This window comes from Prionailurus viverrinus, chromosome B3, assembly GCF_022837055.1.
Source record: "Prionailurus viverrinus isolate Anna chromosome B3, UM_Priviv_1.0, whole genome shotgun sequence".
NCBI lineage: Eukaryota > Metazoa > Chordata > Mammalia > Carnivora > Felidae > Prionailurus > Prionailurus viverrinus.
In genome coordinates this window covers 101,811,989-101,827,988 of record NC_062566.1, presented here as the reverse complement: position 1 = coordinate 101,827,988, position 16,000 = coordinate 101,811,989, and the positions used below count along the sequence as shown (strand labels likewise).

The window sequence follows — 16,000 nt, the reverse complement described above, 5'->3', positions numbered from 1 at the left end:
GCAATGTATGAAACTTATTGGAATCTCGAGTTAACAAACTTTTAAAAAGTGTAAATTTTAAAACTGATGAGATGTTTGATAACTTCAAAGAAATAACATAAGTTATTTTAGGTATGATAATAGTATTTTAGTTACATTTTTAAAGAGAGTCCTGGTATTTTTGGACAGAAGTACTAAAAATATTTACAAATGAAATTATAAGATGTCTGGAATTTGCTTTAAAATAAACCCAGAGTTGACATAAAGTAGTTGGGGGTCAAAATGAAAAACTCACCATGAATTGATAATTGATGAAGCTGTGAGTATATGTAAAATTATCCTAATAGCAATATTAGTCATTCTACACGGGTATGTGTGTGTAGGAAACTTTCAATAATAAAACTTTTTTTTTAAATCTTCATTTTCCACGCAATTTGAAACAAGAAAAGCAGGAAAGGAAAGCAATACATCTGAGGAGGAGATATTTTAGGAAGACAGAGGGGAAAGGGAGTCCAGAAGCACATTTGTGACGTGTCTTTATTTTCTGGGTTTTTGGATTTTCACCTTAATCATCAACAGTATATTGGCATAATTTCTGTTATCTGTTATGACAGGCAGAGCTTTAACTTTTTTGTTGTTGTTTTATTTATTTTGAGAGAGAGCAAGAGAGCACGAGCAGAGGAGAGGCAGAGAAAGAGAATCCCAACCAGGCTCCAGCACTGTCAGGGCAGAGCCCTAAGAGGAGCTCGTACTCACAGTGAGATCGTGACCTGAGCTGAAATCAAGAATTGGCCGCTTAACTGACTGAGCCACCCAGGAGCCACAATAGGCAGAACTTTAAATGACACTCCCCATTACCTTTTGAGTGAAACCTATGAACGTGAGACGTTACTCTCATGGTTATGTTACATTGTATGGTTAAAGGGAGATTATCCTGGGTGGGTCTGACCTAATCAGGTGAGACCTTAAACTTAGCCTTTTCTCTGACAGAGGGCAGAAAAGGAAGTTAGAGAGATGTGCTCCAGCTAGCCTGGAAGAAAGGAAACATCCATGTATGAACTGCCAATGTGGGCACATGACATGGAATGTGGGTGGCCTCTAGGAGCTAAAAGCAGTCCCTGGCCAACAACTAGCAGTCCTCCGTCCTATAGTCACAAGGAAATAAATTCTGCCAACAACTACAGAGCATGGAAGAATCCCTGAGCCCCAAATGAGAACTGCAGCCTTAGCTGACACGTGACTCTTAGCCTGCTGAGACCCTAAGCAGAGAACCTAGCCACAGCATGCCCAGACTTTTGACCTGGTGGGGTCTTAAACCACTAAATTTGTGGTAATTTGTTACCTAGCAATAAAACTAATATGCCTGGATAAGCATCTTATACCCAAAGAGTACATCACAGGATCTCAGAGCCCACCTTCTGCACATGAGTTTATGATCCCATGGCACCAAGTGAGTACCTAAACATTCAGCAATTTAACTTTTAATGCAGTGTTTCTCAAAGGATCATGAATCCAAATTTGAGAAACGCTGAGCTACATAATCCCTTATAAATGAAATATTCCTTTTCCAACACACACAGTTAGCTTTATAGGCAAGATTACATACTTGACTGCTTTTTACAGTGTGAAGACTTCTATAGCAGAAAAATCCTGCAAAATAATCATATGGAACAAGTTTAAAGTAAATTGTGACTAAGCCAAATGTATGACCAAAACCTTTAGCCTATCATCACAGTAAGTATAAAACAGTACAAAGCTTTCTACCCTTTAATGCCCTAGCTCATGATGAGGAGGTGTGAAAAAAATATAAGCCAGAATCCATACAACAATTTCTTTATAACAAAGTTTCCAATGTCTTGGATGGCCCATAAATATTAAGGAATTACCACACATATCCTTTGTCAGCATTTATATCCACTTATTTAGAGGAAAAAATTTGAGATGTTCATGGATACAAGAAATGGGAAAATACATCGTAGATATTATCCCTAAGGACTAAAATTCTGTTTCTAAGGTTGCACTTAGGATTTTTTTGCCTTTTTAAAAAATTAACAGCTTTATTGAGATATAAAAATCATATGCCATAAAATTCATCCATTTAAAATGTATAGTATAGTGGTTTTTAGTATGTTTACAAACTGTGTAACCATTTCCACAATTTTTAGAAAGAAACTGTATTCTTTCTATTAGTCATTCTCCCTTTAAAACCATGTAATGCTAACAAATTCTTCTCTAGCACAGGAAACATTGGTCACCTAGAACACCAAAATCAGCACTTGGGGAAGAAAAGAACTGGGGGGCAGAAGACTTGATCTACAGGCATAACAAATACTGGAAAAACTGTGGATTTGGGATTGTAGAGTACTGCTTCCTATAACTGATGCTATGAACATTCCTTTGAAAACCCGGACATGATCCGAATACACAAGACATGAAACTACTTGCCAGTGAAAGCAAAAAAAATCTTTCATTGGAGACACTCTTCACCTATTGCACAATGTAATTTGCTTATTTCAGGAGCAGAAGACAGAGGATGATCTGAGCTTTATTTAAGTAAAACAAGAGTTCTTGTATTCCAAGGGAAAAAATCTGGAATTTAAAATAGCATTCTTAAGGGTTCACACCCAACATTAAAACATATTTTACAAGCCAAATGAATGAATGAACAAATGAATGAATGATATTTTAAGGTGTTGCTTCCGTGGTTTATGACATAGTCCATAAAATGGCCAGTATACTATCTCCCCCCTGAAACTTAGTTACTCCCTTGCCTCTGCTATGCTTGAATGAAATCTGGATCTGAAATTCTAAGTAGAATCCAAGTAAAAGGAGGCATTTTATTCTATTTCCCACCTTTGGTAGTTATAACACTGGAACTTTGTAGTCTGGGCTCTGTGGTGGCACATGACATAGGTTAAGGAAGGAAACTTGCAACAAACAAATCTACCCTATGTTTATGAAGCCAAAAGAGTCTGATGAGAAACTCACTGAGTGAAATCTAGCTGTGAAATATCTAGATCCTCTCTAGGATCTGGATTTTCTAGAACAGAAGCTAGTAAGAGCACCTACTACTACTTTCACCCACTTTCGGGCAAAGGCACCCTGGTGTTGGCCATTTGTAATAGGGTGGTTTCTGCTTCCTTTTCTTTGAAACAACCGGTTAATGTGCAAATTCAATCTCCTAGGGAATCATCTTGAAAAGAAGATAAGGTCTCAAGTTTTTCAGATCTTTTGCTCTTCCCACTCATTTTCAGTCCTGGCTAAATATCAGAATTACCTGGGGAGTTTCAAGAACCCTGGAGATTGGGTCCAAACCCGGACATTTACTAAATCAGAATCCTGAGGCATCTTTTTATATCCACCAGAGGATATTCTGACTCACATCCAGGGCGGAGAACCAACAGCCAGCCTTCGGAAGTCCTGCCCAACCCTCTGAGAAAGGACTTTGGCTTCTCTTTTAACTGAAACTGTGTGCTTCCCTAAGCGTTATCGTCTCATTAGTTGCTCAAGAACTGAATTTGGGTTGGTTAATTAAAACTTCGGGGCGCCTGGGTGGCTCAGTCGGTTAAGCATCCAACTTCGGCTCAGGTCATGATCTCACAGTTCGTGAGTTCGAGCCCCGCGTCAGGCTCTGTGCTGACAGTTAAGAGCCTGGAGCCTGCTTCACATTCTGTGTCTCCCTCTCTCTCTGCCCCTTCCCTGCTCATGCTGTGTCTCTCTCTGTCTCAAAAATAAATTAACATTAAAAAAAAAAATTAAAAACTTCACAACATTCCCCCCATGTACACTGAAATTCTTCCCGATGCTCTTCTGAGAGTCAAGTTTGAGTGTTGCCAAAGCTCAAGTTTTAGACTCAAGTTTTAAAGACATTCTTGGTTGAGGGAGAGGCGGAAAAAAAAAAAACACAAAAAACAAAACAAACAAACAAACAAAAACCCATCACTCTGTTAATCTTTTTCAGAGTTCTTCCTACACTGCTAATGTGAGATAAGCTGTCATTTTTAAAGGTTGAAGCCCCCCCTCCCCTTTTCTAAGCATTCTGGCCTTTGACAAAAATGACAGAGCAAACCTTTTCTTTCCCCAAAGCCTCATCTTCCTTATCCACAGATAACATTACTGACCTACCAACACAGGCCATGGGCTTCAAAGTTGTTTACCCACTAGCTCTGGTAGGCTTGCCCTGACCCAGCATCAGTGTCTCACAGAGTCCCCTGTTGTGACCAAGAATATGTCCTTAAAATGTGGCTGGCCTCCCAGGCAGTGGTCACGGAAGAATGGAGAAATGACCCCACAGGGTCTAATCCACTGACCTTTACTTTGCTCTCACCAACTGCCCAAATAAATAAAAACAGCAGGGTAGCTTAGTTTCCCAGATGAATTCCAATTTATCCCTAAATATCTAAGCCTGGTCCAATGTTTAAAAGTTCTCAGGCCATCCAAAATCTGTCAACTGGCTCCCAACCAAGGCCAATTTTGCCCTCCCAGGGACCTTTGGCAATGTCTGGAGACATTTTTGGTTGTTACAACTGGAGGAAAGGTTGTTACTGGCATCTAGTGGGTAGAGGCCAAGGATGCTGCTAAACATCCTACGGTACACAGTATTGCCCCCACAACAAAGAATTATCCTGTCCAAAATGCCAATAGCACTGAGGTTCAGATACCCTGGATTGAGTCGTTTACCAGAGCACTGGTTTGAAGAGACTCTTGTTACCAGTAGCTTACATACAAACTGGGGGCTCAGGTCATGAACTCATGGTTCACAAGTTCGGGTCCCACATCAGGTTTGCTGACAGCGCAAAACCCACTTAGGGGGCTCTCAAAAATAATAAATAAATTAAATTAAATAAGGATCACAAACTCAAATGCCTTCAAGGTCCAAGGAGATAAAGAAATATTGCATTGAACAAAGTGGCTATGTATGAGGCACTAGGGTGTGGTGAGGCCTGTGCCAAATGAGAACGTAAACACTCGCTAAAATCATTCAATTTTTAAAAATAACACTGGGTTAGTCAAACAAAACATGACAGCTGGCTACATCCATCCTGTATACCACTGGTAGTCAAACTCTGGTTTAAAGAGTCTATCAATTTAAACAGAACTGGATGATCACCCAAAGACATTTTCTAGCCTTGTCCCTTATACCCTATGGAACTTCCTGAGCCCCCAAGCTGGGGAACAGGACGAGAAGCTGTTCAATTAAGAACAGATCGGGATCTGGGGCTCCTGGGTGGCTCAGTCTGTCGCGCATCTGACTTGGGCTCAGGTCATGATCTCACAGTTTGTGAGATGGAGCCCCATGTTGGGCTCTGTGCTGACAGCTCAGAGCCTGGAGCCTGCTTCAGATTCTGTGTCTCCCTCTCTCTCTGCCCCTCCCATGTTCTTGCTTAGTCTCTCTCTTTCTCTCTCAAAAATGAATAAACATAAGAAAAAGAAAAAGAAAAAAGAACAGAAGAGGGATCAGATTTTAAGGGTTTAGTTTCAGAGTCTCTTAGTGCTAAGAGCAGGGGCCAATATCGGAAACTCTGAAGGTGAGAAAATGGAGGTACCCCCCCCCCCCACACTGATCTCCATTCTAGGGAAATCCACTGGCTATTATAATCATCAATATTACACAATACCATACAAGTAAGGTCATTATTTAACGATGACACCATTCACACAAAATTTTAGAATTTTCACAACAGTTCATGATGAGGAAACTGAGGCCCGGGAATTTCAAATGAATTGCAAAGATTACCCACATCTGAACTTAAAATTAATTGGTGTGTCTTTTTTCTCTGTGTAATTGCAACACAGCAACCAAATGGTGACGAGATTTCATTTCAAGGTGTCAAACACTCATGACTAAACTCTCTACCAACATAAGTAAGTTCTACATAAATGTTAGATTTAAGCCTACTCATCACCATCCTCTTTTCTCATCAAAAAGACATTAACATGTTTGCCCCAAGTCACCGTTTTAAGATCTCGTTTCCACATAACAGAAGAATTGAAAACAGGTTAAATATCTCCAGCCCTCCTTTCAGATCAGGCTGTAGAGAGGAAAGCCAAGTCAGCAAATGGAACACAAGAAGAAGGAAGCTCGGATCAGATCTGAATATCCCCACGTGTATGCATGCTTTCTGCTGGAGGAATTCCTGGCCCGAGGAGACAGTATAAACAAACGCGATCCAGAGGGAAACAAATGATAAGATAAGTGAGACCCAATAACTCCCTCTGTCCTCCCCTCCACCTACTTCCCCCAACATATTCCATCAGGAAAACAATGTGAGCTCGGGAGGATTCAAATGTAAGCAGCCCCCACCCTCTGCTACCACACAGCTCCCTTTTCTCAATTAGGGGGTTAGGGGTAAGACGCGCTCCTTGGTGAGGTCAGTGATTGTGGCTCCCCTCACATGAAACCTGGCCCATGGAAGACAACCTTGTCCTTTTCCCACAAGGAGGCTATGAGCACAGGACTGACAAGGAGGCAATTCACTGCTCTTCCAGACTCAAATTACAATCCAAGGAGTGTAGTAGGCAAAGGTGGAGTGAGGAAGAAAGGTGGCTTCAGTCACAGCCTGAAAAGAAACTGGGTCAAACTAAAAATAGTATTTTATTTTTTTAAATTTCAAACCAGTCCCTTAGCAGAAAATGTCAGAGGCACGGCAGTTTCTTGCCACAGTTCTTGGAACTTCTATAGTTGGAAATGTCACCTACACACAGACTGTTACGCCCTAAATGGGTCATAGGGGTTTTCTAGTCCAATCCAATCCCTATTCTTAATGTTTAAAATATGAAAATATAATAACAGGCCTTTCATTTAACGTTCTGAGAACATGATGCAGTCTCGGCCATCGCCTTCAATTCCAGCCCAATTCATTCCACACTGTCTCAGACTTCTTCAAATTACCACTGAGTGCAAGTAGCAGGGTTGAGGACTGCTAATGCAAACAAGATTGCATATAAACAGAATGGGAAAGAAGCCAAATGTTATTGTTGTTTCTTCTGCCGTCATCATCCTAAGTCAAATAGCCACTAATATGGAGTAACTGTAGCTGCATTAAAAAAAAGAAATGCTAAGGGCAAAACTGTATGACATTTTCTGTATCCACAATTTCACCAACTTTCGAGAGGAGAGAATGCAAAAGGGACCTTCAAATGGTTTAAACTGTCTACATCATTTCCTTGAACTTTTTACAATATTTTTTTGTAATAAATTCTCAATATTTAGAAGAGCCCTAGGTGTAATCCTCTTGTTACAGAACTACAGGCTCTAATTAACTAACTCATGTCTAATCATTTCACTGCTTGGTTTTGCAGATCTCTATGAAACAAATACATTTAGATACATATGAACAATCTAACCTGGTGAATGATGCTGACCACTATCCCTCACTCTTCTCCTAGGATGCAAATCTGCAGGGGTTTTAGGGAAGAAGAGTGAAGCCAAGAAATGGCACAAAAACATCTACTAATGACTTGGGTCACATCCCCAAGAAACAGAAAAGACCAAGGCTACGGGGCTTTGGCAAAGTTTTATTTAGGAAGCTGCTCTTAGTTCTGACCCACTCTTCATAGAAGGACACCTGTCAGAAGCATACAATTCCTTGGCAAATTGTTGGCAAAGCTTTACCTCTAACTTATGGGGTCTAAAAAAACTAAGACCCCCACCTTTTGCCCCTTGAAGTGATGGCTATGCATTAATATATCCACAGTGTACTATCTAGTCTCCTCTGTTGCCAGGAAGGAGCATGATGAACTAAAACCGGGCAGGAGGGAGGGGCCCTGGCTGGCTCAGTTGGTAAAGCATGTGATTCAATCTCAGGTTTGTGAGTTCAAGCCCCACATTGGGCATGGAGCCTACTTAAAAAACAAAAAAAAAAAAAAAACAAAAAAAAAAAACAGTAAATATAAATTTTTTTTTTTAAAAGCTAAGATTATAGGTACAGTTTGTGGCTCCAAAACAAGACAAAACTAACCCATGGCCTTGACCTGGTTTGTAGGTCACTAACAAGCTGAGCATAGCCAAAAAGCCAGAATATAGAACCCATTTCAAAAAACAAAAGATGGGCATCTCTTATTGCCCAGACAATGCCCAAAGCTCAGATCTGGGCTATCTACTCTTGGAAGCCTAAATTCAGAAAGCCCATCAGATGGGCAATATTTGCCAATTGCACAGATTTTTTTTTTTTCTTTCAGAAATGAAAAGGACAAAGACCAGTTTAATAGTTGACCCTAATTATGTACCTGGCAGAATAAAAGGTACCTTCAATTCCAATCCTGGTGCAATTTATAGAACAGAATGAACTCAGGTTATTACTAACGGTGACTGACATACTTAGGAAGTGTAAGAAGATGAATGAAAAAAAAAAAAAAAGCTTCTAAAATCAGTGTCTGTTGAATGAATGAATATTATGTTTGAACAACTTATCAGCTAATAAGCCTCTTGTTTTCATTTCCTTTTCCTGGCAATATACTGTTAGGGCATAACTTTTCTATTATTTCCCTAAATGACACAGTTTTGAGTTTTACTCAATTGTCTTCATTAAATATTGTCAAAGGGGCAAAATATCCAGTTTTAAGCCAAAAGGAAAAGATCTATTGTAAGTTAGGAAATCGTACCAACTGCATTAAAAATTGAACCTGCTTCCCTGGGTTTCCACATTTAATTCACAATAGGGGCTAAGGTTTAAAAGAACTGCAATCGTGTATTTGGCACCAAATTTGCTCCACTGTAAAAATAAATAAAAGTCTCTCTTCTGAGGTGAGAAATAAAAAAGCTTATTTTAATATCTAAGGATAAACCAATATTAGATTACATGTCTGACTACTACTCAAGTTTTCATTATTTTCTTTTCAAAAGAGCTTTTACAATTTATGTTAAAAGACAACAAGGAGGAAGAAAGCTAAGAAGTTATGGGAGTCAGCTTCTGGAGCTCTGTTCTGGGTGAGAAGGTTTTTTTTTTTTTTTTAGATAAGAGATTCAACCTATTGGAAAGTTATCTCAGTTAACAAATACAGTCTAATGCTGGACAGGCTCCAAATAGATTTAGAGATGGCATATAAGAGCATTTCTTTTTTCAAATAATTTGCCTATCACCCACACAGCAAAAAGGAGGGAGTTCAAAAGTTTTATCATTCAAATACACAGATGCAACATTTTTAATCCTCTGCAACAGTTTCTGCTCCAGAAAGTCAGACTTTAAGAAACTATTCAATGAAGGGGCACCTGGGTGGCTCTGGTGGTTAAGCATCCAACTCTTGATCTCAGCTCTGGTCATGTTCTCACAGTTCATGAGTTCAAGCCCCATATTGGGCTCTGCACTGATGGTGCAGAGCCTGCTTGGGATTCTGTCTCTCCTTCTCTCTGACCACCACCCCCCTGCCCTGTCCCGCCTTGTGCTCACTCTCTCTCCCAAAATAAATAAATAAACTTAAAAAAAAATTTAAAAAAAGAAACCATTAAATGCAGAAGCATTTTTACTCTCAATGAACCCAGCACTTACTGACCCAGCACTGTTTCAGAAGTAAGAGAGACAAAGGAAGTTACGATTCCCCCTAACTCGATGGAGAGAAAAGAACACACAGGAAAACCAGAGGCAAGGCAACAGTGTAGGGGTGCAGAGAACTAGGCTGCCTAGGTCCCTAACCTAGTCTGCCCCTTACCAGTTGCGGGACCTGAGCTAGGCAAGTTCCTTAACTTCTTCATGCCTCAGTTTCTTCCTTTGTAAAATGGTGATGATGGTACCTTCTCATACAATTGGTGAGAGGAGTCAATGGTTAAGCCCATGTAAAGTATTAGGAAGGTCCTGGTTCAAGGTAAGCACCTCACATACCTTGACTATCAGCATCGTGTCAGCTATGTTAAGTTCTGTGGTCAGGCTAAAGGCTCTGAGGAGGAAGGACAGAGGGGGGTGGTAAAAGCTGAGGCAGGGAAGGCTTCCTGGTATCTGTGGCACTCAAGATGGATCTGAGAGCACAAGGAGAATTTAGAAACTCAGAGGAGCACACATTCCAAATGAGTGGAGCCATTACTGGACAAAGTCACAGATGGTGTAAAAACCAGGAGTGCTGAAACATCAACAAGGAAAATAATGCTCACCAAAGCTGCATATGTATTTGGCGACCTCAGATGAACCGCGGGGAAGGGGGGAGGCCTCCGTATACTTGCTGCAGTGCTCCTGGATTCAGCGTTTTAACTAATTTTTGGATGTGTGTACTATGAACGCAAACTCATTCTGAAATGCTCAGTTCTCCCCTCCCGGAACAGTGGAAAGGATGCCAGACAATAAAAAGGTAAACTCTTTTTTTTTTTTTTTTTTTTTCCTGCAAAAATAGTCTGCTAGAGTAGAATGTAGGTCACCAAAATCAACTTGCATCTCATTTGCATCTGTCCCCGCTCTCAGTGGTGGTACTTACTAAGTGGTGGCTTGGAGGAATCAGAAGGAATCAGAGGGACGGGGAGGCAATTCAGATCCATCCTTCACTTCCAATCTCTATCAGCAACTCTAAACACAACCTACTGAAGAAGCCAGTGAATGTGACCTCACAGGAAGTATCCTCCACCCGAGCCTGCCCCATCCACCAGATGTTACTCTCAAGCCACATACAGAAACTCCCCTCCTTATAGATTTCTTCTTTTTTATGTCTATTTACTTAATTTTTTTTTTTTAGGGTTGGGGCTCCTGGCTGGCTCAGTCGGTTAAGCAGCTGACTTTGGCTTAGGTCATGATCTCAAGGTTTGTGAGTTCAAGCCCCACGTCAGGCTCTGTGCTGACAGCTCGGAGCCTGGAGCTTGCTTCGGATTCTCTCTGCCCCTCCCCTACGCATGCACACGTTCTCTCTCTCTCAAAAATAAACATTAATTTTTTTTTTTAATTTTTAGTGTTTATTTACTTATTTAGGCACACAGAGAGAGTGAGCGAGCGTGCACAAGCTGGGGAGGGGGCAGTAAGAGAGGGAGACAGAGAATCTCAAACAGGCTCCACACTGTCAGTGCAGAGCCCGATGTAGGGCTTGAACTCACAAACTGTGAGATCATGACCTGCGTCTGTTAAGAGTCGGACACTTTGAGCCACCCAGGTGCCCCTAATATTTATTTTTGAGAGAGAGAGAGAGAGAGAGAGAGAGAGAGAAAGAACACGCATGCACATGCAGGGGAGGGGCAGAGAGACAGACAGAGGGACAAAGGATCCAAAGCAAGCTCTGTGCTGAGAGCAGAGAGTCTGATGTAGGGCTCGAACTCAAGAACTGAGATCACCCAAGCTTACCGATTTCTTAAATAGTACCTGTGGTATCAGTTGCCTCTAAACTGAGCTCTCAGGGAAACCATTAAGAACAGATGCTGTGAGTGTTAGAATACATTTCACTTGGAAGAATTCCTCCATTACCACGTTAGAACTCGAAATGCCAATGTAAGTGACAGTAGTCCACATTCCTGATGCAAAGAAGAAAAATCACAAAATGAAATATAAGAATTTTCATTTTGACCATGCCCCCTCTGGAGTTTAAGCAAGTTTGCTAACCTAAAGTGGCAAAGGTGCCTGCAATTATTTCCTGCAATAATATAAGGATAGGCTTAAAACTTGGAAATACCAGGAGTATGACATGAAGCCAGGGAGGGCCCCACAGAAGTTACAACTCTGTGATTATTTCCTGAACCAAACACCTAAGGCTCTCAGTGGTACCAGGCTTTGTTGGAAAAGCTGGGTCTCCCTGATCCAACAGCTGTAACTTTTTAAGTGATTTCACAGAAGACCTCAAGATTCTCAAGCCAAAACCACTCTTTATGACATCCCCAAAATATTTACACGATGAAACACTTTCAATCTTAACCATGTTTTGTTTGTAAACAGCTTATTTGTTCTGATGACCATAATACCAACACTAAAAGCAGGCTTTTAAACAAAGTAGTTCAAATAAAACCACACACAGACACACAGGCATTCGTGACACCCAGAGCCTATCCACAGAGCGAGAAAGCCAGGATTCAAATTCCTTGGCACCTACTAAGCTCCTGTAAGCACCACCCAAGGACACGACCCACTGCTGATATCATGCCTCCTCTCTAATTTATACTTCTGAAAACCCACAGAATCTGACTAGTGGATGATAACACAACGTTACAAATATTGGACAAATCTCTCCTACTCCGTTCTTCTCTCACATGAGCCAGCCTGGGACCACCGATCCTGTTTATGAGAAAACTCCTCCACAGATAAGAAAGCTACTGTCCAGCTCCTCTACCCCAATGGTGCCTCCGGTGCCATGGGTGGCCTGGCAAAAGCCTCTAGTTATCTCTGCCTTAGTCTCTCTCTCTCTCTCTCTCTCCTTTCCTACACCTCCTGGGAAAGTTATCTGGGCCAGGGAGAGAACAAGAGACATCTAGAAATGCCGGCTGTGGGGTAATAAGAATTGCATTAAGACCTGTAACAAGAATTTTAGAGAGAAAAAAAAAAAAGAAAGTCTATGTGAGTGAATGTATTCCAACAGCAAATAATTACAAAATACATCAATTTCAGACACATGGAAGGCCTTCTATACTTCAGGTCACGTGCTACATAGGCGTTTTCATTTATGCTGAGATGAAACTACTTCACAGAAAGCTAAAGGAGTATTACCATTGATGCCAGAAGTACCAGTGGAAAGAATGCAATCTTGAATCTCCAATCATGGCTCTACTATTGACTCAACAAATACTTATTAAATACCTACCAATGGTCAAACACTAATTGCTAGAGAGACGGGGAAGGACAAGACAAAGACCCTGCCCTCAAAGACCTTGGGGGTTGGGGGGGGAGGGGTGGAACACATTAGAATTGCTGTCAGAATTACAGGGACACAAGAAAAATCAGACAATCGAAGGAGATGTTCAGTCAATGATAAGTTCTAGGACAAAAACAGTGACAATTTCTGATTCTGTTTGCTCATGAGGATGTAACCGCCTACTTAAAACAAGACGATGAAATGTCAACCACTTGGCAGTCAATGTCCCCAAGCATCTACCTGCACAAGAATGCACATGCATACACATTCACAGATACAGCCTTGTTCCCCCTTAACTGCGATGTCTGTGATAATCCACTTTGGCATGTAACAAAAGCAGAAGGTAAACAAAATATTTGTGTAATTCAATTACACTGAATGCAATTAGATTACAAATAACTGCATTCATCAAGAATCTATAAAAAGACAAACCCTGAACAATTAATTCTACAATAAAAGGATAAATAGAAGTCCAGATACAGGGATAACACTAGTAATATTAGAAATATCATCACAACTAGTCAAATGGCTGCCTTGCCTACCTTGAAGGATTGCCATGAAGAGCCAGGCTGGTTTGTCAAGTGAGTCATACCAATAAGGCTCAGAGATATTAACCCAATGCCACAGTGTCAGAAGTGGAATTTAACTCATCTTCAGATTATTTTGAGAAAAGACAATGACCAAGTCCTTTGTAGAGTCACAAGATTTTATACCTAGAATCAACTTTGGGAAACCCTCTATAGCCCCTCTCCCACGTTACTAAGGACCCAGGTCCCCTGAAGTGAAGAATTACCCCAGAGTGGGGTAGCCAGCAATGACAGAGCTAGAGAATGACCCAGCCCTCCTAGATCCCTGCCCAGCCTGCTTCATTCTCAAGGATCTGCATCCTTTAGGCAGGCAGCAGGCTTCTAGATTTTATAGGAACCACAAGGCATGACATGGACTTCCAGAATTCAATTTCAGTTATTAACTGTTCCTATAAACTTCCAGAGAGCTGCACCTAGGGCAAATCGAGGCCCTTTACTGGTGGCCAGAGAGCTCTCTCTTCATGCAAAACAGAGGACACGCCCTCCTTGAGAAATATGCCTCCAACTCGGGTCAGGTACATTATTAGGGAAATTATGCATCTAGCCTGAAAGGGAAAGAGCATGCCTCAGGAAAAAGGCTCCAGCATTACTTCTGGAGAGAGGAGGGTCCAAGGTATGGGCACACGAGAGGGAAAGGGGTCTAGAACTGTGTCCAAGCTATTTCCAAGAGAATGGAGGCCTGGGCTGTGGAAAGGGTGAAGAAGAGAGAGCAGCTGGGCCCGGAACGAGCATTTGACCACACCCACCGGCCACGCCCTCCCAGCTGCCCGCAGAGCCACAACGAATTGAAACAGCAGTGGGAGCAGTTAAGATTCCGACGGCAGGAGTCGCCATGGCAACGGGATTCGTCTCGCAGACAAACTCCGCTTCAATTCACTAGGTCCTTCTCCAGTCTCAAGCAACTACCAACTCATTGAGCGCAAAACGGTCACGGGTAGCATATGCTCTTGATGCTTTCCTGCGGGTGGAGATGGGGTAGGGGACCAAGCTAGAGGAAATAAAGCGCAAGTATCAATTCCTGGGCCCACCAAAATATTTTATGGGGGCAAAAAACCAAACAAAAAACCAGAACATCCCATCACCAGGCTGTGAGCGACTTGAGAACAGAGCCATTAGCTGGGTTTGATGAATGAGTGAGTGAGTATGCGAAAGAATGAGGGTGCTAGGAAAGGAAATCCAGAGGACTTTTATAGAGTTCTCGGGCCCCAAGCACGTCTCAAGTCGGAGGGCAAGCCCATTTGCAAGCAGTTGGATTTTCGACACCAGATGGTTCCTATTGCCCAGCCCTCCTGCCCCACAGCGAGCCTCATCATTAGATTGTTCGACACCCCGCACCGCCTAACCAACTCCCAGCCCAAGGCTCCGGGCAGACGCTTCGCCCCAGCTCAGGTGCTCTTTGTGGAGGGAGCAATCCGGACAGGGGAAACAAGATGCACCTTTCCCAGGGGGACGAGAGGGGCGAGCGCCCTGCGGCGCCCCGAACCCGCTCCGCAGGCGGCGCAGACTCCGCTTCCCGCTGTCCGCCAACACCCCTTGGTCTTTCCGCAGCGCGGGGTTTCCCTCCTCTCCTGCGAGACCTTTAGCTTCCAACTTTCGCGGAATTACAGTCACCTCGTCCCTTTTTCAAATAAAGCTCGAAGCGAGGGCTGCAGGGATGGTTGGGGTTCTGCTCGGACGCGGGCGGGCACACGAGTCCCTCCTTCCCTGTTGCCACCTCCGAGTCCACCACGCCTGCCTCGGAGCCTCCCGGGCCAGCAGCTCCCGACCGCGGGCAGGGCCCCCAGCCGAGGCCACGACCCCCGGCGCCCCGAAGCCCCAGCCTCGAGAGCCTACAGCAAGGCGGCGAATGGTACCCTGCCTGCTCTTTTGGCATCCCAGCGCCTCAGAAAGAAAGGAGGGAGGGACCCCCGTCCTCGGGGGCGCCTTCCTCCGGGCTTGCCTTGCTTTTCGCCGCGCTTGCAGCCATTTTCCCAAACCCAGCTTGGCAGCCGGGAGCTGTCTAGGTCCCGTTCCCACCCAGACCCAACCTGAAGGACGGGTTTAATATTTACCTACTGGCCCTGGGGCTCCGGGGAGGCAGCGGGAGGGCGCGCCGCGAACCCAGCGCCCGGCCCGAAGTAGCGCGCCCACCCCCACGCCACCGCGCGGTGCTACTTAATGAATGAGTGCGGCGGGCGAGGCGGCACGTCCCCCTTACCTGAGCAGCCCCTGCATGCTGGAAAGGCGGCTCTGCGCTCCGGGTACAATGGGATCCGGTTAAACAGTTTCCTTCACAGCCGCTCGTAGGTTACCAACTCGCAGGTGACATCACCCTCTCCTCGCCTGATAGGATACAATGTGGCGCCCACTGCGCATGGACTCCCCAGCCGGGCCCGCACACCCCTGGGAGTTGTAGTCTCGATCTCAAAGGCACATCCCGAGTAGCTACGCTAACCAGGGTTCACGGAACTACACTTCCCGTCGCATTCCTCGGCCGCTTCGTCCCCGCCTCCTGATCCCGCCCCCCTCCGGACCCGCCCCCTCCCCGCCCTCCAGCCTTGCAGTGTTAGTAGTGGTCGTTCAAGAAGCTGAGTTGCGGACACCGCGGCGAGGGGGAGGGCACCCTGCGGTCGTGACCTTTGACTTGACCTCCATTCTGCCCGGTGAGGGCTCTGAGGGCCACCAGGGGTCGGGCGCTGGTGCGCACG

The 16,000-nt window shown here is 43.7% G+C and overlaps 1 protein-coding gene across 2 annotated transcripts in view; it reads right to left on the bottom strand.

The window, feature by feature from the left end:
* Positions 1-15,630, bottom strand: part of DAAM1 (dishevelled associated activator of morphogenesis 1) — a 175,129-nt gene extending 159,499 nt beyond the window's left edge. For both annotated transcript variants that reach the window (XM_047863974.1, XM_047863973.1), the window contains exon 1: positions 15,511-15,630. The gene's annotated coding sequence lies outside the window, so the exon portion shown is untranslated. The remainder of the gene's footprint in view (positions 1-15,510) is intronic.
* Between the last annotated feature and the right edge of the window lie 370 nt (positions 15,631-16,000).